General features: G+C 35.6%; 1 pseudogene; it reads right to left on the bottom strand.

The window, feature by feature from the left end:
- The window catches only part of LOC107820705 (stearoyl-[acyl-carrier-protein] 9-desaturase 6, chloroplastic-like), a 106,062-nt pseudogene extending 82,829 nt beyond the window's left edge, over nucleotides 1-23,233 (bottom strand).
- Nucleotides 23,234-23,824: the final 591 nt, after the last annotated feature.

Raw genomic sequence — 23,824 nt, 5'->3', positions numbered from 1 at the left:
CTGCCCAGGCAAGTCATATCTCTCAAATGCGACTTGTCTCATTATTTCCGGGCAAAAATGGTAGTACCAGTATTCAGTAAATCGATCACAACTTTCTGTACAAATGTCCAAATGATAAATGGTTTACCTTTCTGAAAACTAGACTCAAAGGACTACAACTTTCATGTTTTGATCAACTCCAAATTCCTTATAAATTGCAAGATATAAGCTTCTAACTTCAGCCTTGTGCAGCAGAGATTTCTACGATGCACACTGCTTTAGCCAAAAACCAGCAGTTAAAAATGGCCTAGAATGGCCCGAAATCACTCTGAAACTCACCCGAGCCCCTCGGGACCCCGTCCAAACATACCAACAAGTCTCAAACATATTATGGACCTACTCAAGGTCTCAAATCACACATAACAACGGCGAAACTACAAATCGCGCGTCGATTCAGACTTATGAGTTTATGAAATTTTCAATTCTATAACTCGCGCAGAAACATGTCAAATCAATTCGGAATGAACTCAAATTTTGCGTACAAGTCCCAAATGACATAACAAAGCTACTGAAATTTACGAAACCATAATACGAACTTGATATCATCAAACTCAATTCTTGGTCAAACTTATAAATTCAAACTTTATAAAATCAAGCCTTTTATTATTTTTCAAAAACTAACAGAAAATGTGCATACGTACCCCAGAACAACTTTAAATTTTATACATAAGTCATAAATATTGTTACGAAGCTGATCGAACTCTCGGAATCCAAATCGGGACACGGTATCAACAAAATTCCAATTATGGCCAATTTAGAAATTCTTTAAACCTTTAAATTTCTAGTTTCCGTCAAATGGCAATAATTCGAGTTAGGGACTCCCGAATTTGATTTCGGGCATACGCCCAAATCCCAAATCACGATACGAATCCACCGGGATCGTCAGAACACTGATCTGGGTCTGTTTTCTCAAAATGTTGACTGAAGTCAACTTAAATGAGTTTTGAAGCACTATTTCACATTTTTATCAATGTTTCACACAAAAGTTTTCCAGAAAAATATAATGAGTGTGCATGCAAGTCGAGGAATGTTGAATGGTACTATTCAAGGTTTTAGAGCACATAATTGAATGTTAAATTTAAAGATGACCTATCGGATCATCCCAGTGGGCCAATTAAGTACTTAAAATGCAAATTTACCTTTTTAAATTTAATACTCCCTCACCTTCTTTACAATTTGTTTGGCATTGTTTGACTCGGTGCGAAGTTTAAAAAGTAAATACATTTAAAATTTGCGATATTCTTAAATATTACATAACATTGTGTGACTATAAGACTTTTAAAACTTATGATCTTAGACATGTCAAAATTTTTGTGTAGATATAAAAGTTTCTCATTAAAGATAACTTGAGAAATTTAAAGTGAATTATTTTTAAATATAATATTATATATCAATTTTTTTCAAACAGACTAATAAGAAAATAATGTCGAATAAATTGGAATGAAGCGAGTTATGTTTATCCACCGAAAGACTACCTAAACGGGTCAGGTAACAACTTTACTAGTAAAAATAAAGCAAAATGTTTTAAAATTTTTAAAAGACAGGGGTTAATCTATTTACCTCTTGGCAATCAAACTATGCAATGACGCAGTTCTGTTCCAAACGAAAATCGTCCAGCCAAAACAGGCCAAGCAAACTCTACAACTGTTACGAATCATATAAATCGCCACCCCTTTTATTAAAGTAACTAGTGAATATGCCGCTATTTGCGCGGTCAAATAGTTAATATCATTTCTTTTGCTAAGCAAAATCAAGCCTTGCTAATCAATTAAGTGTGTTACTAAATGAAATGGAGAAGAACAATTTTTCCTCTTGACATCGCTTGGTTAATGATTAAATATGAAGTCTAAAAATACAATTCATAAGGTCATGGCCTTGATATAGGTCTCATGCAATAAAATTGCAAAAGAAACATCTTGGAGATGCAATGTGAACTTGAAATCCATGCCACACCCCTTATACTAAATTTAAAATGTACAACTTCCATGACATTGAAAGCTACAAATAATTGAGCTTCTTTCTATGAAGATCATTGAAGTTACATTTAACATTTGTACTTCTCCTTTAAATAGAAAACTAAAGCACATTAGACGGATGTGCTCCCATTTGCAATTGAAATTGCAACAATATATACAATTTTATGTTATGTTGCTCCATTCAAGCACCAACTAAAACAGATCACAAAATGAAAGTCATTTTAGACGATCCAAAACTATTCATGATATGAATAAAAGGCCTAAAAATAAAGTTATGGCATTCTTGAACAACAAAAGAGATAAAAGATCTATCAAAAAATAAAAGGCGTACCACGCGTATATATAGTTCATGAGAAAGGAAAGAACAACATTTAGTGTTCAGCAACCAGAAAACTGCATCCCGTTCCTAGAAATGAAGCTTTGGCAGAAATTTTGTGAGCGGATAGCAATATTTGTCCAATATTTTAATAGTGCGTAGAGAATGAAAAATGAGCATACCCGGCTCTAATAGCTTAAACCTTGTTTCTTGACTTTGACTCGGTCTTGAAAATCCAGAAGAACTATCCATTTGCAATTGAAATTGCAACAATATATACAATTTTATGTTATGTTGCTCCATTCAAGCACCAACTAAAACAGATCACAAAATGAAAGTCATTTTAGACGATCCAAAACTATTCATGATATGAATAAAAGGCCTAAAAATAAAGTTATGGCATTCTTGAACAACAAAAGAGATAAAAGATCTATCAAAAAATAAAAGGCGTACCACGCGTATATATAGTTCATGAGAAAGGAAAGAACAACATTTAGTGTTCAGCAACCAGAAAACTGCATCCCGTTCCTAGAAATGAAGCTTTGGCAGAAATTTTGTGAGCGGATAGCAATATTTGTCCAATATTTTAATAGTGCGTAGAGAATGAAAAATGAGCATACCCGGCTCTAATAGCTTAAACCTTGTTTCTTGACTTTGACTCGGTCTTGAAAATCCAGAAGAACTATCCATTTGCAATTGAAATTGCAACAATATATACAATTTTATGTTATGTTGCTCCATTCAAGCACCAACTAAAACAGATCACAAAATGAAAGTCATTTTAGACGATCCAAAACTATTCATGATATGAATAAAAGGCCTAAAAATAAAGTTATGGCATTCTTGAACAACAAAAGAGATAAAAGATCTATCAAAAAATAGAAGGCGTACCATGCGTATATATAGTTCATGAGAAAGGAAAGAACAACATTTAGTGTTCAGCAACCAGAAAACTGCATCCCGTTCCTAGAAATGAAGCTTTGGCAGAAATTTTGTGAGCGGATAGCAATATTTGTCCAATATTTTAATAGTGCGTAGAGAATGAAAAATGAGCATACCCGGCTCTAATAGCTTAAACCTTGTTTCTTGACTTTGACTCGGTCTTGAAAATCCAGAAGAACTTGTAAATTGGAGCTAGCTTCACCGTACTATGCCATAGACCTTACATCCTTATGTGAATACACTAAAATTAGATCATGCAAAAGGTTAGGCCCTAATATAAAAAAGGTATTAAAATAAAAGTCAATGCAACTTTGGCCTAGCCCGGAGCAACAACACCAAAAACAACAAAGCCTAATTCTCGTCTTATGTATATTGTACCGTACTACTCTACTCTGAAAATAATATTATATATACGAAATCAAAGTTTTATTTATTCTTACAAAAATAGGGGAAAAGGAAATGAAAACTGCAATATAATCGACCAAATAACATTTTTCATGCATAGTTTTCTCAAAAACTATTTATTTATGCTGTGCAAATGGCTCATCTATCCCATCAGGACGAGCCTACATGTAGAAATGCATGATGAATAATTAAGATGAAAAATAAATAGAAAAGCATTATGAAATTTTATACAATCGAAAAGAAAAAAATCTTTGTACAAATCATACAACTCGTGGAGCATTAGGAGACACTATAATTCTTATTTTTCAAGGGGAATTTCAGCTTTGATGCTCCACAATATTGTCACCAAAATGTCTCGAGAGTGACAACGTTCCCTCTTCCTTTAACCATCTTATATGGTTATCAGTTGTTGATGCCAATTGAAAAACTATAGGCCCGCAACTTCACTTAAGAGAGGAAGCAAAATTGTAGAGACATTCTCTTTTCTTTTTTATTAAAGTCAAAATCATGAAGGTAGGAAATTGTACTGCCGATCAAACGAAGTATTTTTTTTCTTTTCAAAATACACATGCACCTACAAAGCAATGTATAGTTTTGAAAAGAACATTTCAAAGATATCCCACTATGGCATACAAAAGCTTATAAAATTTGTGCTTGAGAAACACCTAATAAAAACTGAAAATTAGTAGAAATGTGAAGTAGAAATTATAGAAAAAAATTATTTAATTATTAAATCTCCAGAATCACTCAATTAAGGAGTTCGTAATAAAGTACACAATAGAACAATCCAATTCTTATTTTATGTCTTTTTAAGATATGCTTTTTTAGCGGTAATGAATTATAAGGGAGAAGATGTAACGTCAAATTGACTGTTATCCTTCTCAGGGGAAAAAGTAACACCAAAATGAGTCACCGGTAAATCTTTTTTACCCATCAACTTGGGTAGGAAATAAACAAATTAACAAAAATCCAGCCAGTTCAAAAATACATGCACTTAAATTTACGTATGTGGATCACTCGACAACACAAAATGCATGGTGCAAACAAAAGCATTTTGAAATTTGCAAGACGTATCTTTTTATAATAGTTTTTCCTAATAGTTGAGTTGCAACATTTTTCCTCTGTGGAAGAAGTTTTAAGGGAAGTCGAGTTTCAAGAGAAGTGGGACTGTTAGTACATATAGCCATAATAATTAGATTGTTGTTATAAGAAAAATCAAATTATGGTGGATATCTGCTCTTCCTTCATGATCTTCTCAAATGCTTAATAATATATTCAATGACATATTTCTATGCTTAATGACATATTCGATGACATATTTTTCTTCACTTTTCATGCCTATATAAAGGCCTTGTAATAGATAGGAAAATACATACAATTGAAGAAGAAATAAGAATCTCTCTTCCTCTCTATATCTTTTAGCTTGTTTTTCCTTGTTCTATATTGTTACTTTGAGTAATATTTATAATACGTTATCAGCACGAATTAGCTTCTACTCAAGTCCGATCCGGCACACACTAGCTACCACCGCTCTGCTTTCTGGTATGTTTCTTTTAAAGTTATCATATCATTATTATTACGTCTGGAGAATTTTCTTTTTCCCAAGGCTGATTGCTAATCTGCACATATACCAGTTAATTTAGATTGTAAGATCATTATAAAATTATTATTAAGATATTATAAGAAATTATAGAATACGTATATTAAATTATTTCGTAACAAGACTTTGCCATAATTACACCTAAGCGTTTACCTCTATTTTTGTTTATTTTTCTCTTAATTCAATTAAGAATTTGGCACAAAAATTTTCGGTTAATTTTATTGATTAAAAAATTTGGTGAATTCTGTTTATATAAATATGAATACCATATTACATGACTTATTATTATTTTTTCTTGTTTCATAATTACCCAAATTGCTTCTAATTTATCTATTTTTTTATGATAGTTTTCATTATGTCAAATTTATCAAAGCTTGAATTTGTGGCACTTGATATCTCCAGAAAGAATTATTTATCATGGGTCCTTGATGCTGAAATTCACCTTGCTGCAAAAGCTCTTGAAAATACTATTATACAAGGAAATAAAATATCAGGCCAGGATAAAACAAAGGCTATGATTTTCCTTCGTCATCATCTCGATGAAGGGTTAAAAATCGAATACTTAACCCTAAAGGATCCATTTGAATTATGGAGCAGTTTGAAGGAACGATATGACCATCTTAAGGCAACTATATTTCCAAGAGCTCGATATGAATGGATTCACTTACGGTTACAAGATTTTAAAACTGTAAGTGAATATAATTCTGTTGTATTCAGGATAACTTCCCAACTTAAATTATGTGGGGAAATTGTGAATGATGAGGATTTACTAGAAAAGACTCTTTCTACTTTTCATGAATCAAATATGGTATTGCAGCAACAATACTGTGAAAAGAGTTTAAAGAAATATTCTGAATTAATCTCATGCCTCCTGGTGGCTGAGCAACATAATACCCTTTTAATGAAAAATCATGAAGCTCGTCCCACTGGATCTGCACCATTTTCCGAAGTAAATATGGTAGCAGCTACTCAAAAGTCTGAAAGAAGATAAAATCATTATCGTGGTCGTGGCCTGTCACGCCCCGAACCTAGGAGCGAGACAAGCACCCCGTGCCTCACCTAACCTGGCGTACCAAATTGCGACTAAGGGACTCTGAACACATAATGTCATACTTTGGCCATGGGGCCACCTTGCAAGACAATTTGCGAAGCAAAATATAAAACTGAATGGAAACTAGCACTAACTAAATATCAATATAAAGCTAGGCCGACAAGGCCGTCATAGCTACTACAGCTGACAAACCACCAATTTATACAAACCCAACATACTGCACTAACCAACAGGATATGCCTACAAGCCTCTACTGATAGATGTACTGTGATCGGAACAGGGCCCCGACCTACCCATAACATATATACAGATATACATAAGATGTACACAAAACTCTAGTCCTGGCAACTCCGAAAGACGTGGAGCTTACCGATCAGGCGGAACTCGGAAAACACCTACTGAGGAGGTCTACCCGTCTGTCTGTCTGAACCTGCACGCATGAAATGCAGCGCCCCCAAAAAAGGGACGTCAGTACGAAATAATGTACCGAGTATGTAAGGCAATAAAATAACTGAAATCTGAAACTGAACTGATAATATGATAACTGAAATTAACTGGGAGTCAAAGATGATCTGGAGATATACTTACCTGCTGATACTGACTCAACTCCTTCAATATAGTAAGTAAAATAATTGTACGGCCTTATAAGGCTCGGTATATATAACTGCTCTGCCATAGTAGGCTCGCTTATAGGCGCTCGGCCATACTAGGCTATGTATCTCGACCATGCTGGGCTCGCTCATAGGCGCTCGGCCACAGTAGGCTCGGTATATAACTTTCCATCTGATCAGAGGTTGCCCAATAGGGGCCTGCCCATCGATTATAGCTCGATGGTAATGAAAATACTGTAATACTGTATATATAGGCTTGCTGCTCTCTTGACTGAAAGAAGACAATACTAAAATTGAATATAGAGTCTCGATAAGGAATAATATTGTAACTTATGAGAACTAGAATAGTGTGAATAAATTCATGAATATGAACTTCTCTTTTTGTCTCATTACTAACACATGTAGCTACGAGATCATGCTAAAATGAAGGAAGGCTTAGCCTTAACATACCTTATCACAATCTTTTCAATCACCAAGTTGAACTCACCTCTTCGCACCTTAATCTACAAGAATGATAATAATACTATCGTTAAGTTACGAAAGGTACAACTATCGCACAACGAACGACAAACCTATTTTGTATTAAAACGGGCAGCATCTCCCCTATAATATGCCCTTCCTCCAACTTCAAGATAACACCAACAATACAAGGACAGAACAATAACAACATATATACATCATTTTCCAGCCCTATATACACCATCAAATACTACAAAACAGCCCAACACACCCCAATCTCTTCGTACACAAAACGACCACCGTAGTAGTGTCAAACGACCCGAAAATGTTATGACGAATGACCAGCCAACCACCCTACATTTATATGGTGTTTATAAACCCCCTTCCTCCTCCAAAACTCCACAAAATAGTAATAAAACACGCAGCCCAACAGCAACACAAAACAGTCCACAAAACAGTCCGCTACAAGTGAATAACTCGAACTCACGGCTTCCGATCACCATCCCGTGAGTTCTTACAAGTATAGAACGACTTACCATGAATTTACAGAAGAAAAAATGGATGAAAGAGAGCAGTAAACTCACCTTATTTGTTGGATAACTCAGCTCCTATCTTGGTTCTTCAAACTCTAAGTTTTACCTCCAATTGGAACTTGAAAGGGAGAGAAAATCAATTAGGGTTTGTGGGAAATTTTTGGGAGGATTCTTTGCAGAGCTTATGTCTGGTTATTATGCTCTATTTTAAGTCTAATATATGAAGAAAATAGGCCCTTAAAAGGCCTCTTTGGACGACCCGAAATGGCCCATTTTTGGGCTTTCATTTAAGCAAGTAGGTGACACACCTACTTGTCACCTAGCAGCTTGCGCAGTATCGCAAAAATGCACATATCTCTCTACTCCGATGTCGTATTGACAAATGGTTTAATGCGTTGGAAAATAGACTCATAGATCTTTAATTTGATGTGTGGAACACACCATAACTCTAAGTATATTGGGAGAAAATTGCAGTTACATTTGACCCAAAGTTTCAGTAAAACTTATGAATGTAACTTGTGATGACTTTCATCGACTTTTGTTCCACAACTCGCTTGACTTAAAAACATAACACACGGATGTAATACGACTAATATAAATCATAACATAATCTCTTTATAATGTTAATCACCCTAGTCTCACCCCAAAGGTACATGTTATAACATTCCCAACTTGTCGACTTTCGATGAAACATTGTTTTATTTAATTGCTTTAGCTTCTGAACTGTCCAACCCTCTTTGTACTTGTTGTTCATGATCTTCAATATTTGTAACCTCAGAGGTAACATGATTAACTTACTTTATATACTTTTAAATATTATCTCATTTTTTTGTCCTACATTAGTTTGCTTACGACGCATTTTTACATACGAAAATATAGGGTGTAACATGGCCATAGTCGTGGACGTGGACAAGGACATGGAAGAGGACGAAATAATTATCGTCATCATGGCGGAAATAAACAAGAGAACAATAAGGATCCTTAAAATAATCCTTTAAAAGGCAGAGTTAATATTTACCACTAGTATGGTATGAAAGGTCATTGGGCACGTATTTGTCGTACACCTGACCATTTTGTTAAACTTTATCAAGCATCCAATAAAAGAAAAGATAACAATGTGGAGGCACATATGAGGCACATTTGGAGGCCTTGCAAATATTACTCATTTAGAAGTTGGAGACTTCTTTGAGGATATTGACTGAGGAATTGATTATCTTACTGGGGAATAAAGCTTTAAGAAAAGTTATTATTTTCATATTATGTCTTTATGTAGTTTGTTCTTCTTACGTGTACTTTCTAAAGCATCATATATGCTAGTTTCTATATTCCTCGTGTAATTTCTAATGTTTCTTTTATTTATAGTCTTTCGTATTTCTTATGATGTACTTTTTGTTTATTTACGAAGAATATGAAAATTCCCCAGTCTTCAGTTAGATCCAAGATCAATAATGATGATATATGTCTTTTGGATAGTTCTACAACACATACTATTTTAAGAGATACAATATATTTCTCTTATTTGATGATAAAAGAAGTCAATATTAATACAATATCTGCCAGTACAATATTAATTGAAGGCTCGAGAAGAGCAAATTTATTACTATCCGGAGGAACAAATTTGGTTATTAATGAAGCATTATATTGTAATGTAATAACCCAAAATGTCATCTTTAAATTTAATAAGTAATTATGTGTTCTATGACCTCAAAAAGTATCATTTATTATTACTCGACTTGCGTGCACAGTCCATAAAATTTTTCGATAAGTTTTCATGTAAAAAATGGATTAAAATGGGAAATAGAGCTTTAAAACTCAACTAAGTTGACTTTGGTCAACATTTTGAGCAAACGGATCCGGATCAGTATTTTGAAAATTCATGCAGGTCTGTATCGTGATTTGGGACTTGGATGTATACCCGGAATCGAATTCCGAGGTCCCTATCCCGAGTTATGGAATTTTGATGAAAAATAAAAAGCTTAAAAGCTTAATGAATTCTAAGAATTTACTGATGTTGGATTTATTGACCTCGGGTCCGTATTTTAGTTTCGGAGCCCATTATAGGTCCATTGTGATATTTATGACTTGTCTGCCAAATTTGGTAAGAATCGTAGTTGATTTGATGTGATTCGGACGTCCGGTTGTAAAAATATAAGTTTTAAAGTTTTCTTGAAAACTTCCTTTGATTTGGTGTCAGATTCGTAGTTCTAGGTGTTATTTTGGCGATTCGATCACGCGAGCAAGTTCTTATAATATTTTAGAACTTGTGTGCATGTTTGGTTTGGAGCCCCAAGGGCTCGGGTGAGTTTCGGATAGGCTATGGGATGATTTCGGACTTAGAAAATTTGGTTTTCTGCAGACTTCAGGCTTCTGGTGTGTTCTTCTTCGCGTTCGCAAAGGTAATCTCGCGAACGCGAAGAGAAAATTGGGCTGGCACGTTTTGTGCTTCGCATTCGCGAAGGCTTAAGGTTCAAAGATTCGCCTTCGCGATAGAAGTCTCGCGTTCGCGAAGGGAAAGAGACTGTCCAGGAAAATTAGCCTTCACGTTCGCGAAGGGCATCTCGCGTTCGCGAAGGCCAAGCCAGGCATGCATCGCGTTCGTGAGGTAGCCCTCGCGTTCGCGAAGAGTAAAATTGGACAGCGCATAATTGTGCTTCGCGAACGCGAGGCACTGACCGCGTTCGTGAAGGGTAAAAATCCCAGAAACAGAACTTAAGTTCTGAAAATGGGGTTTCGACCCATTTTCAATTCTTTTCCATTTTTGAGCTCGGGTAAGGTGATTTTTGTGCGATTTTCACGGAAAAATATTGGGGTAAGTGTTCCTTATACTATATTGATTATATTTCATGATTTCATACTCATTTATATCATGAATCCATAAAATTATGGAAGAAAAATTAGATTTTTATAAAATCTTACAAAAACGAAAAATTAAGATTTGAAGGTCCATTTGATATCGGAATTGGACAAATTTTGTATGGTTGAACTTGTATCGGAACGGGTGTTCGAATTTCGCAAGTTTTTTTAGGATTTGAGATGTGGGTCCTACTGCCAAATATTTTAATGAATTTTGGATTTTTATCCGAAAAATTTGTAAATTCATATGGAATTAATTCCTATGATTAGTATTGAATATATTAAATTGTTTGTGAATAGATTTGAAGCTTTCGGAGGCAAATTTAAAAGGAAAAGTTGTGGTTGAATAATTGATTGGAATTTGCAAAGCGAGGTAAGTGTCGGGGTTAACCTTGACTTGAGGGAATAGAACCCTTAAATTGTTTGCTATGTGAATTGCATGTAAACGACGTATAGGCGAGGTGACGAGTGTCTATACGTCGTCAAATTAATTGTTTGCCTGCTTACTTGAAAAATCATAAATTATTTTTAATCATAAATTAATTATTATAATAATTATTTCTCTCGTATTCTTTGCAAATATAAATTCTTGAATTCCTGCATTAATTATTACATGCTATTTGAATTATGTGCCTTTATTGTTATTTGACATTTAGTATAATAAATATTAAACTGCCTATTTGCTCCCTGATTTTCATAATAATTTGCTATTTATCATTATTTGCTTCATAATTAAATCTTAATTATTGTATGCTTGTTGTCTTGTAATTTTATATTAATTGTTACATTTATTGGAAAAATTTCTTCTATAAGAATTGATAAATAAAAATGTTGGAAGAGGGGGTTGCACGCCGCAACATGATTGATTATAATGAATATATTGGAGGATCGGGTTGCATGCCGCAACAGACTTATTAAAAGTCTATATTGGAGGATCGGGTTGCACGCCACAATAGACTTAATTAAAGTCAATATTGGAGGATCGGGTTGCACGCCGCAATAGACTTGTTAAAAAGTTAATATTGGAGGATCGGGTTGCACGCCGCAATAGACTTGTTAAAAAATTAATATTGGAGGATCGGGTTGCACACCGCAACAGACTTATTAAAAGTTAATATTGGAGGATCGGGTTGCATGCCGCAGCAGACTTGTTAAAAAGTTAATATTGGAGGATCGGGTTGCACGCCGCAACAGACTTATTAAAATGAATATGTTGGAGGAGCGGGTTGCACACCGCAACAGAACTAAATGTGGATATATTGTGAGAGCGGGTTGCACGCTGCAACAGAAATAATGGAAATGATAATTGGTTATGACTGCTAAGTTGGCTTCAATTATTATAAATGAGTTACCTGATTTATTTATATTATTTGTTGTTATTATTAATATTGCGTACAGGTTAATGTAAGTGAACCACCTTAGCCTCGTCACTACTTCGTCGAGGTTAGGCTCAGCACTTACCAGTACATGGGGTCGGTTGTACTGATACTACACTCTGCACTTCTTGTGCAGATTTTGGAGTTGGTCCTAGCGGCGTACCATAAACTTGCTCGGATTTCTGCTACCAGAGGAGACTTGAGGTATAACTGCATGGCGTCCGCAGTTCTGAAGTCCCTGTCTATTGTACTTTAGTTGTGTTTATTTTCAGACAGCTTTATTTTATTCAGATCTTTATTTGTATTTATTCTAGAAGCTTGTACACATGTGACACTATTTTGGGATGGTAGTTAGACACTGTTGTTATTATGGATTATTTCAAAATTGCTTCCGTATTTGCTTTCTTGTTATTAATAAATTTAAAATTATTTTAAAAATAGATAATTTTATTCTAACATTGGCTTGCCTAGAAAGTGAAATATTAGGCACTATCACGGTCTAAAGGTGGGAATTTCGGGTCGTGGCATGTAGTAAGTCTCAAAGAAACTTACTAAGTTTCAAAGATATTCGCCAAAATGGATATCACATTGAGACTACAAATAATGAAAAGATTGAATATCTTTATATTACTACAATAAAGTCGGGTAAGAAATATATGCTTGAAATATTACATGCCCTTTCCTCCGGCTTATATTACACAAGTATTAGCAGGATTGAAACGCATGCCATAGTAAATAAAAAGTTTACTAATCAAGATAATTTTATTATTTGGCATGACCGCTTGGATCATCCTGGTTCCACTATGATGCGTAAAATAATTGAGAATTCACATGGACATTCAATGAAGAACCAAAAGATTCTTCAATTTAAGGAATTTTCTTGTGTTGCATGTTCTTAAGGCAAATTAATTATTAGACCATCAACTATTAAAGTTAGGATGAAATACCCTACATTTCTGGAACGTATATAGGATGATATGTGTAGGCCCATTCACCCTCCATGTGGACTATTTAGATATTATATGATTTTGGTAGATGCATCTACAAGATGGTCACATGTGTGCTTATTATCAACTCGCAATATGGTATTTGCGAGATTATTGGCTCAAATAATAAAGCTAAGAGCATAATTTCTAGATTATACAATTAAGACAATTCATCTTGATAATGCTGGTGAGTTTATATCTCAGGTGTGATGACCCAAAAGGTCATCTTATATTTTAGAAATCGAATATGCGCTCTTAAGCCTTAAAAATCTCATTTTTACCCTTCTCGATTTGCGTGCACAGTCCGAGCAGGTTTTCGGAAAGCTTTTATGTTGAAAACTAATGAAAATAAGAATTTTTACCTTAAAAGTTAATTTTAGTTGACTTCGATCAATATTTTTGGTAAACAGGACCGGATCCATGCTTTGACGATCCCGGTAGGTCCGTATCGAATTATGGGACCTAGGCGTATGCCCGAAATCGAATTTGGAGGTCCCTAGCTTGAGTTATAAATTTTTGATGAAAATTAAAAGTTTGGAAATTATTTGTTTTTAAGAATTGATTGATATTTGGCATTGTTAGTATCGGGTCCGTATTTTGGTTCCGGAGCCCGGTGCAGGTTCATTATAATATTTAAAACATGTCTGTGAAATTTGGTGAGAAATGGAGTTGATTTGACGTGATTCGGACGTCAAGTTGAGAAATTAGAAGTGTTAAAGTGTTCTTGAGAATTTCATTTGATTTGGTACTACATTTAGAGTTCTAGGTGTTATTTTGGCGATTTGATCGCGCGAGCAAGTTCGTATAATTTTTTTAGACTTGTGTGCATGTTTAAATTGGAGCCCCGAATGCTCGGGTGAGTTTCGGATAGGCCACGAGATGTTTTGGACTTTGAAAATCTGGTTTTTCTGCAGAATCTGTGTTTTGGCGTGTCTTTCTTCGCGTTCGCGAAGGTACTCTCGCGAACGCGAAGAGTAAACTAGGTAGCTAAGGATTTCTTATTCGCGGACGCAAAGGCTTGGTCGCGAACGCGAAGCGATGGGGCGTTACCCTTCGCGAACGCAACAAGCCTATCGTGAATGCGTAGCGTTAGGCACTGGGAGGGGGAGTCAGCCTTTTCTTCATCACGAACGCGAGCAATGTCCCACGAACGCGAAGACCAGGGAAGGGTAGCCTACGCGAGCACTGCCTCGTGAACGCGAAGGCTTAGCAGGCCATACACTTCGCGAACACGACAGTACTCTCGCGAACGCGATAAACACTGTCGCCCAGCACTTAACAGAACCCATAATGGGGTTTTTGCCAAAAAATTCATTTTTCTCAAAAACCAAATGGTGAGGGGCGATTTTTCAAGAGTCATTCGTTCCCCAAATTGTTGGTAAGTGATTCAAAACCATCTTCTTTCAATTACCCATTACATTTCTTGAATTTTCAACCTAAAATCTAGAGTTTTCATGGTACAATTAGGGGTTAGGGTAGAAAATAGGGATTTCGGGAATTTAGACCTCAATTTGAGGTCGTATTCCAAAACTAATTATATATTCGGGCTCGGGGGTGAATGAGTAAAAGGACTTTGGCCCGAACCTCAAGTTTTGACCAAGCAGGCCCGGGGTCGATTTTTTGACTTTTTGGAGGAAAATTTGAAAAATTTAATTTATGCAATATAATTGATTCCTTTAGCAATATTTGATATTATTGAGTCATTTTTGAATAGATACGAGTGTTTTAGAGGTGAATTCCAAAGGAAAAGTTGTGATTGAGAATAAAGTGGCATTTGGAGCGAGGTAAGTGTTGTGTCTAACCTTGATTTGAGGAAATTAGGAACCTTAGATTATTTGCTAAGTGAAATTCATGTGAGCGGCGTATATATGAGGTGACGAGTACTTATACACCACCAATTTACTTGTTTTCCATGTTTCTCTGTTTTTCTTATATTATCTTATTCTTATGCCAAATTGCTACATGTTATACTGGTGCTGTTCATATTATCGTTCTTATCATGTTTACGGATTTTCTGGTGATAATTGAGTTTTTATTTCAAAGTTGAGACTGATATTATGGAACCAAATGTTGAAGTAAGGTTTGTACTTGTTATTCTATCTCCCTGTTGTTATTTATGCATTGCATTATGGTAATTGAGAGTGTTAATGCACGAAGGGTGATGCCGTGCCATATTGTGAGTGTAAATGCACGAATGGTGATGTCGTGCCATATTGTGAGTATTAATGTACGAAGGGTGATGCCGTGCCATATTGTGAGTGTTAATGCACGAAGGGTGATGTTGTTCCATATTGTTAGTGTTAATGCACGAAGGGTGATGTCGTGCCATGATATGAGAGTAAAAGCACGAAGGGTGATGCCGTGCCGTTTCTATAAATTTTATGGTGAGATTGAGAGTAAAAGCACGAAGGGTGATGCCGTGCATTCTTCTTTACTTTATTCACTATTCCTATTGATTCATGGTATATTGACTGCTCCGATGATCATTCTGTTGTAGTTCTTTATCTTGTATTCCCCTCAGTATGTTCCCCTCCCGACATTTTCTGTTTAGTTCTTCATTTCTGTTATTTGCATATACACTGTTAAATTGTACAGGTTGATTGTAGGTGCCTTGCCTTAGCCTCGTCACTACTTCGTCGAGGTTAGGCTCGAAACTTACCAGTACATGGGGTCAGTTGTACTGATGCTGCACTCTGCACTTTCTGTGCAGATTTTGATACCGGCTCAGGTTGATCGAGATTTGCTATTGGTCCGCTGTTCGGAGACTCAAGGTAGATCTGTCGGCGTTCACAAGCCTTGAAGTCCCCGTCTATCTTTTTATGTCCTACTATTTTCTTTCATCCAGACAGTTATATTTCTTTCAGACTATTACTTGTAGTAAAATTCTAGAATGCTCGTGAATTGTGACTCCAGATCCGGGTGGTAGTAATTAATATAGTTTTATGATATTCCGCACTTATTATATTTCATCTTAGTTAATTATTGTTAATTACTGAATGAAAATAAGGAATTGGTTAATGATTCTCTAACGTTGGCTTGCCTAGCAAGTGAAATATTAGGCGCTATCACGATCCCGTCGGTGGGAAATTTCGGGTCGTGACATCAGGCCTTTACTAATTATTGTATATCAACTAGGATAACAATTGTGCATCCGGTTGCTCATGTTCATACACAAAATGGTCTAGCAGAATCATTGATCAAACGCCTCCAATTAATTGCTAGACTAATGCTTATGAGAACAAAACTCCCCATTTCAGTATGGGGTCATGCTATTTTGCACGCAACACCACTTGTGCGGATAAGGCCCACAAGTTATCATAATGTCTCCCCATTGCAATTGGCTTTTGGCCAGGAGCCAAATATTTTCCATCTTAGAATCTTTGGATGTGCGGTATATGTTCCAATTGCTCCACCATAATGCACAAAGATGGGTTCCCAAAGAAGGTTGGGGATATATGTTGGGTATGAATCTCCTTCTATTATAAAATATCTGGAGATTTATTTACTGCAAGATTTTCTGATTGTCATTTTGATAAATCAGTATACCCAATATTAGGGGGAAAAAATAAGCAGCTGAGAAAGGAGAAAGATTGGAATGTATTATCACTATCTCATTTAGATCCTCTAACAAATCAACGTGAACAAGAGGTTCAAAAGATAATTCATTTGCAAAATATTGCAAATCAACTGCCAGATGCATTCACTAACCTACCAAGGGTGACTAAGTCACATATTCCAGCTTCTAATACTCCAATTCGAGTTGATATCCCGGTAGGACAATCAATTAAAACAAATGAGTTTAAACCACGCTTGAAACGTGGTAGACCAATCGGTTCTAAGGATAAAAATTCTCGAAAAAGAAAAGGAGAAAATGATCAAAGTGATCATAATACGGAGGTAGTGGCTCAAGAAGAGCACGGAGACATAACAAATGATAAAACCTCAAGAGAGGTTCAGGTACTTGAAAATGATGATAATGGAGAGATCTCAATAAGTTATGTCTCAACGGGAAAAAGATGAAACCAAAATAATATTGTTATCGAAAACATTTTTGCTTGTAGTGTCACTGTTGAAATAATGCAAAAATATAAGGATCTTGGACCAAAATCTGTTGATGAATATAGACAGATAAATGATTGGCCAAAATGGAAAGAAACTATCCAGGCAGAATTAACTTCACTTGCGAAACGTGAAGTTTTTGGGCCTGTAGTCCAAACACCAAATAGTGTTAAGCCTGTTGGCTATAAATGGGTTTTTGTACGTAAAAAGAATGATAAAAATGAGGTACAAAGATATAAGGCACGCCTTGTTGAACAAGGATTTTCACAAAGGCCTGGTATCCATTATGAAGAGACGTATTCTCTTGTTATGGATGCTATAACATTTCGTTATCTCATTAGTTTTGTTGTGCATGAAAATCTTGACATGCATTTAATAGATGTGGTTACAGCCTACCTTTACGGCTCACTTGATAATGAGATATACATGAAAATTTCCGAGGGATTTAAAATGCCTGACACGCATAATTCGAAGTCCCGGGAAATATTTTCAATCAAATTGCAAAGATCTTTGTATGGTCTAAAGCAATCAGGAAGAATGTGGTATAACCGCCTTAATGAGTATTTATTAAAGCAAGGTTATATAAATGATACCATTTGTCCATTTGTTTTTATAAAGAAAACAACATCGGAGTTTATTGTACTTGCTGTATATGTTGATAACATAAACCTAATTGGAACTCCTACATAACTCCAAAAGGCAATTGATTATTTAAATAAGGAATTCAAGATGAAAGATCTCGGAAAGACAAAATTATGTCTTGGTTTGCAAATTGAACATTTGGCAAATAGGACTTTTGTTCATCAATCTGCCTACATAGAAAAGGTATTGAAACGATTTTACATGGATGGAGCACATCCATTAAGAACTCCGATGATTGTTCGATCACTTGATGTGAATAAGGACCCGTTCCGATCTAAAGAAAAGAATGAAGAGCTTCTTGGTCCTGAAGTGCCATATCTTAGTACAATTGGTGCACTAATGTATCTTGCTAACACTACAAGGCCTAACATAACTTTTTCAGTTAATGTCTTAGTAAGATATAGCTCTACTTCTACAAGGAGACATTGGAATGGAATCAAACACATATTACGGTATCTAAAAGGGACTACCAATATGGGATTATTTTATGGCAATGATTGCAGTCCCGATCTTATTGGTTATGCCGATGCTGGGTATTTATCTGACCCACACAAGGCTCGATCTCAAACAGGCTATGTGTTTACATATGGAGGCACTGCCATATCTTGGCGATCGCCGAAGCAATCAATCGTGGCTACTTTATCTAATTATGCTGAGATAATTGCTATTCATTAAGCAAGTCGAGAATGTGTATGGTTGAGGTCTATAATACATCTTATTCGAGACAAATATGATTTGAAGTGTGACAAACTACCCACAATTTTATATGAAGACAATGCAGCATACATAGCCCAATTGAAGGGAGGATTCATAAAAGGGGATAGGACAAAACACATTTCACCAAAGTTAATTTTCACACACGATCTTCAAAAGAATGGTGATATCAATGTGCAACAAATCCGTTCAAGTGATAATATGGCTGATTTGTTCACCAAATCTCTACCGACATCAACCTTCAAGAAACTAGTGTACAAGATTAGGATGTGAAGGCTCAAGGATGTGAATTGATGCTCTTATCAGGGGGAGTTAATACGCGTTGTACTCTTTTTCCCTTACAAGGTTTTGTCCCACTGGTTTTTCCTTGTAAGGTTTTTAACGAGGCAATCAAAAGGCGTATTTCGAAACATGTGTACTCTTTTTCCTTCACTAGAATTTTTTTCCCATAGGGTTTTTTCCTAATAAGGTTTTAACGAGGCACATTATCTATCGACATCCAAGGGGGAGTGTTATAAGAATAATCAAATTATGGTGGATGTCTACTCTTCCTCCATGATCTTCTCAAATGCTTAATGATATATTCAATAACATATTTCTATGCTTAATGACAAATTCAATGATATATTTTTCTTTACTTTTCATGCCTATATAAAGGCCTTGTAATAGATAGGAAAATACACACAATTGAAGAAGAAATAAGAATCTCTCTTCCTCTCTATATATTTTAGATTGTTTTATATTGTTACTTTGAGTAATATTTATAATAATTGTCTATTTTTCAAGTCTTTTTGCCTTTTTAACTATTTTGCAAATTCTTCTTGAAAGCTAAGTTTCAAGATTTACTTTCCAATGTAGCAAAATTCATTATTAAGAATTGGAAGATATGTCAAATTAGCAACACAATGGAAGCGGCAATCAGCATAGACAGCTTGTAACGACCCTGCCGGTTGTTTTGAGTATTATAACCTCATTCCTCCATCTACTACTCAATTTATGCTTTACAGTTATTTTATGACTTACCGGGTTAGTAGGTTCGGATCCGGAAGGATTTCTGAGTGAAATGAGATACTTAGTCTCATAATTGAAAACTTAAGTTGAAAAAGTTAATCGGATATTGACTTATGTGTAAACGACCTCAAATTTGAATTTTGATGATTCCAATAGCTCCGTATGATAATTTTGGACTTAGGAGCGTGTCCGAAAAATTATTTGGAGGTCTGTAGTTGAATTTTTCAGAAGTTTGACCGGGGGGTTGACTTTTTGATATCGAGGTCGGAATCCAATTCTGAAAATTTGAATAGATTCGTTATATCATTTATGACTTATGTGCAAAATTTGAGGTCAATCGGATGTGATTTGATAGGTTCCGGCGTCGTTTGTAGAAATTGAAAGTTTCAAGGTTCATTAGGCTTGAATTGGGGTATGACTCGTGGTTAAATGAGTTTTTGGATTTTGTAACTTTTATCGGGTTCCGAGGCGTGGGCCCACAAACGATTTTTGAGTTAAATTTTGGATTTTATTGGAAAATTAGTATTTTCTTATGGAATTAATTCCAATAAATTGTATAGACTGAATCAAATTAATTGTGGCTAGATATGAGGCTTTCGGAGACTAATTCACGTGGCAAGGGCATAGCAGAATAAGAAATTATACAGTTTGAGGTAAGTAACACTTTTAAACTTAGTTCTAAGGGTATGAATCCCCGAATTGGTGTTATATAAATTGTGTGAAGGTGACGCACACGATAGTTGACGAGCGTGTGGATGTGCACCATTGAAATTGTGACCTGAATAAATTCTATGAAGTTGTAAAAATTAAAGAATCATGTTATTATCTGAACATTTCCCACGTGTTAGAGAAATTGAGTTGAGGCTCTTATTAAAGATCATGTTCAGGCTACGTGCCGATATTTTGAGACCCATGGGGTTGTGTTGATGTTAAATTAATTATTTTAAAAATATACATTTCACACTCAGTCATATTTATCCATTGTGAGGATATTTATGGGATTGAGCTGCGCGTCGCAGCATCCCATATATATATATATATATATATATATATATATATATATATATATATATATATATATATATATATATATATATATATATATATATGGATCGGGGTTGCCCGCCTGCAGCAGGCCTTATAGGCTTTACTATTATATGGACCGGGGCTGCCCGCCTGCAGCAGGCCTTATAGGCTTTATTATTATAAGGATCGGGACTGCCCGCCTGCAGTAGGTCATATCGGCATTATATCACGCTTGGGCTGAAGGAGCCCCTCCGGAGTTTGTACACACCCCAATGAGCGTAGATGATTATATATTCGGGATGGACTTCCTAGGGCATGGACTTGCCTTACTTATTTATATTGTGATAAATTTCCCTGGTCATGGATCGTGTTTGTATCATTTACATTTGGGGATAAATTACTCGAGGGCTGGATTGGCCTTATACGGTACTGAGTGACTGACTGTTAGTCGATGTGTATATATATACGGGATGGAATATCCCTGGGCCGGATTGGCCATAAACGGTACCGAGTGACCGAATGATTTGTGATCAGTATTACATGAGATCTTTCAACTGAGATGTCATATTCCATATATCATGCAGTATTGATCTATTTCACCTGTACTGAGTTTAACTTTTGAACTTGAAAGCATGCCTATATTTCTATACCATTATTTATATTGGACTGTACCTTCGGAGCTCGCCACTACTTTCAGCCCAGAGGTTAGTCTTGTTACTTATTGAGTTGGTTGTACTCATACTACACTCTACACCTCGTGAGCAGATCCAGGTACTTTCGGACATGGCGACCATTAGATCTCAGAGTGCTATTAGTTGGAGACAATCAAGGTAGCTGCCTGGAGTCCGCTGACCTTGACTCTCTTTCTTTCAGTTATTGTATTGTTTACTTTCAGACAGTGTTTTATCAGTCAGACTTTGTATTCATATTAAATGCTCATTTACTCAATGACACCGAGTTTTGGGAGTGATATGAGTTAGACTTTGTATTCCAAGTACTTTCGGACACGGTGACCGTTAGATCTCAGAGTGCTATTAGTTGGAGACAATCAAGGTAGCTGCCTGGAGTCCGCCGACCTTGACTCTCTTTCTTTCAGTTATTATACTGTTCTATACTTTCAGACAGTGTTTTATCAGTCAGACATTGTATTCATATTAGATGTTCATGTACTTAGTGACACCGAGTTTTGGGAGTGTTTATATCTGTATTTGTGAGATTTCTTCCGCTGAATTTAAATATTATATTTTAAAACTTAAAAGATATGGTGGTTTATTGAGATTGTCGGCTTGCCTAGTATTGAGATGGTCTCCATCACGACAGGTGAGATTCTGGGTCGTGACAATAATATTTTTACGATGATGAGAAAACTAACCTCTTTTAATTTACATAGAAAGTGGAAGAATTCTCCGTTGAAAGATGGCTTCAACGTATTACCGATTTACTTGAGATATTTTGCCTTCTTCCACTTTCTATGTAAAAAGAGGTTAGTTTTCTCATCATCGTAAAAGTATTATAGGTTGTCTATGCCGATTGCCGCTTCCATTGTGTTGCTAATTTGACGTATCTTCCGATTCTTAATAATGAATTTTGCTACATTGGAAAGTAAATCCTGAAACTTAGCTTTCATGATGAGAAACAGTTTAGGCAGAAAAGTTGTTTGTTCAATGAAAGACCAAGCTTGAGTTTGAGTTTTTTCTTATTTAAGCAAAGACTTTTGAACTATGCAGCAGTTGGGCTCTGTTGAAACATTGCTTCTTCTTAAGTAAGATAATGATTCATAGAGGTAGGTTTAATAAAAAAAAGTTACGAAGGGGCATGCCTTTAGAGTGTTTAACCAAAGAGCCAAAAAAATTGAAACAAAGAGGAAAGAAGCAAAATAATAGTGAAAAGGTAAAAAAAATTGAGAAAAAAGATAAGTAAAAATCCTACTTAGAAGAGTGCCACGTTACTGGACTATGTCCTTCAATTATAGATATATATATAGATTACGTACCATATACACCAAAATGCATGTCTTTCTAAGAGTATAATTTAATTAATTATAAAAGATTACTTATCGTTTTTTAGTTATCTAAACACCTAAAGAGTTTAGCCAGGTAAAGGTTAATGCACGGAACTTATACTCTTTGTACACAGTGAAAACACTTACCACTCCGGATCCAATCAAATGTTGCACAGTCCTTTCAATCATCTTCATGTCAACACGACGGGAAAGGTATAAGTATGTTCGTAGCAGATCTCCGTGTCTATTTTCCTCAGCAGACCAACTCCTACTCCAAATAGCCCAAGGAAGTAGTGTCATCACGAACCCCATCAAGAATATTAATCCATGTTTGATAAGTTGGCAAAGCTTCTTCTGTTATCATATCTCCCACAAACACTACTAGGTAATCGTCAGGAAGTTCACAAGTCCGTTGCTTGAGAGCCCGAACTTCGTCGACGAATTCATCGAACGGTTGAGATGGGCTGGGAGGAGATCGTTGGGCTGCCAACAATTTTCAACGGGCTTGAGGAAAGGGAGAACGCTTTGGATCACCCAAGGTTCTAATGACTTGAACACTTCTAACTTTTCAGGTGGCATTGAGTGGGTAATCATTTGGTGGTGTAAGGCCGCGGCGGAGGATGGAGGTAAACGGCGGAAAAGGTGGTGGCGGGTGGGTGCTGAAGTGGGAGAGAGCAGTGAGTTGCATGGTGTATATATTTTAAATTTGGAATAGCCTTTTTTACTACTACTAGAGAATAATGGTTGAGAGCTTAGAGTTGGCCAATTTCTCCTATTTATAAAGTTTATACGTCGGGGAGTTATGAGTATAGTTTGTCCTGAATGTTGAGTACATAACATATTGCATAAATCCCGTTTTAAAGAGGGGGAAACAAAAAGGAAAACGAATACTGAACAACTTTGATAACACTGTAATCGTTTCTTTTTTCCTATTGAATAAGGCTAATTTTGATCCTTAGTTATCGGTAAATATATTTTAATTTTAGCTCTTGTAATATCTGAATAAATATTTATCCTTTACTTAATTGAAATGTGCACTTTTTTAGCCGTTTGATTTAAATATTCACAAATTTATCATAATTGTTAACCATTCCACCACTTAATTACGTACTTATGTGTTATGTTAACCTTGTATTCTTACTCCATATTACGGTAATATAATTCTAAAAATAGTACAAATATTATATGCTTCCTACATAAAATGACAAAAATTAAGCACACAT

Source organism: Nicotiana tabacum, chromosome 12, assembly GCF_000715075.1.
Source record: "Nicotiana tabacum cultivar K326 chromosome 12, ASM71507v2, whole genome shotgun sequence".
Classification (NCBI taxonomy): Eukaryota; Viridiplantae; Streptophyta; class Magnoliopsida; order Solanales; family Solanaceae; genus Nicotiana; species Nicotiana tabacum.
This window is presented reverse-complemented; position numbering and strand designations above follow the sequence as displayed.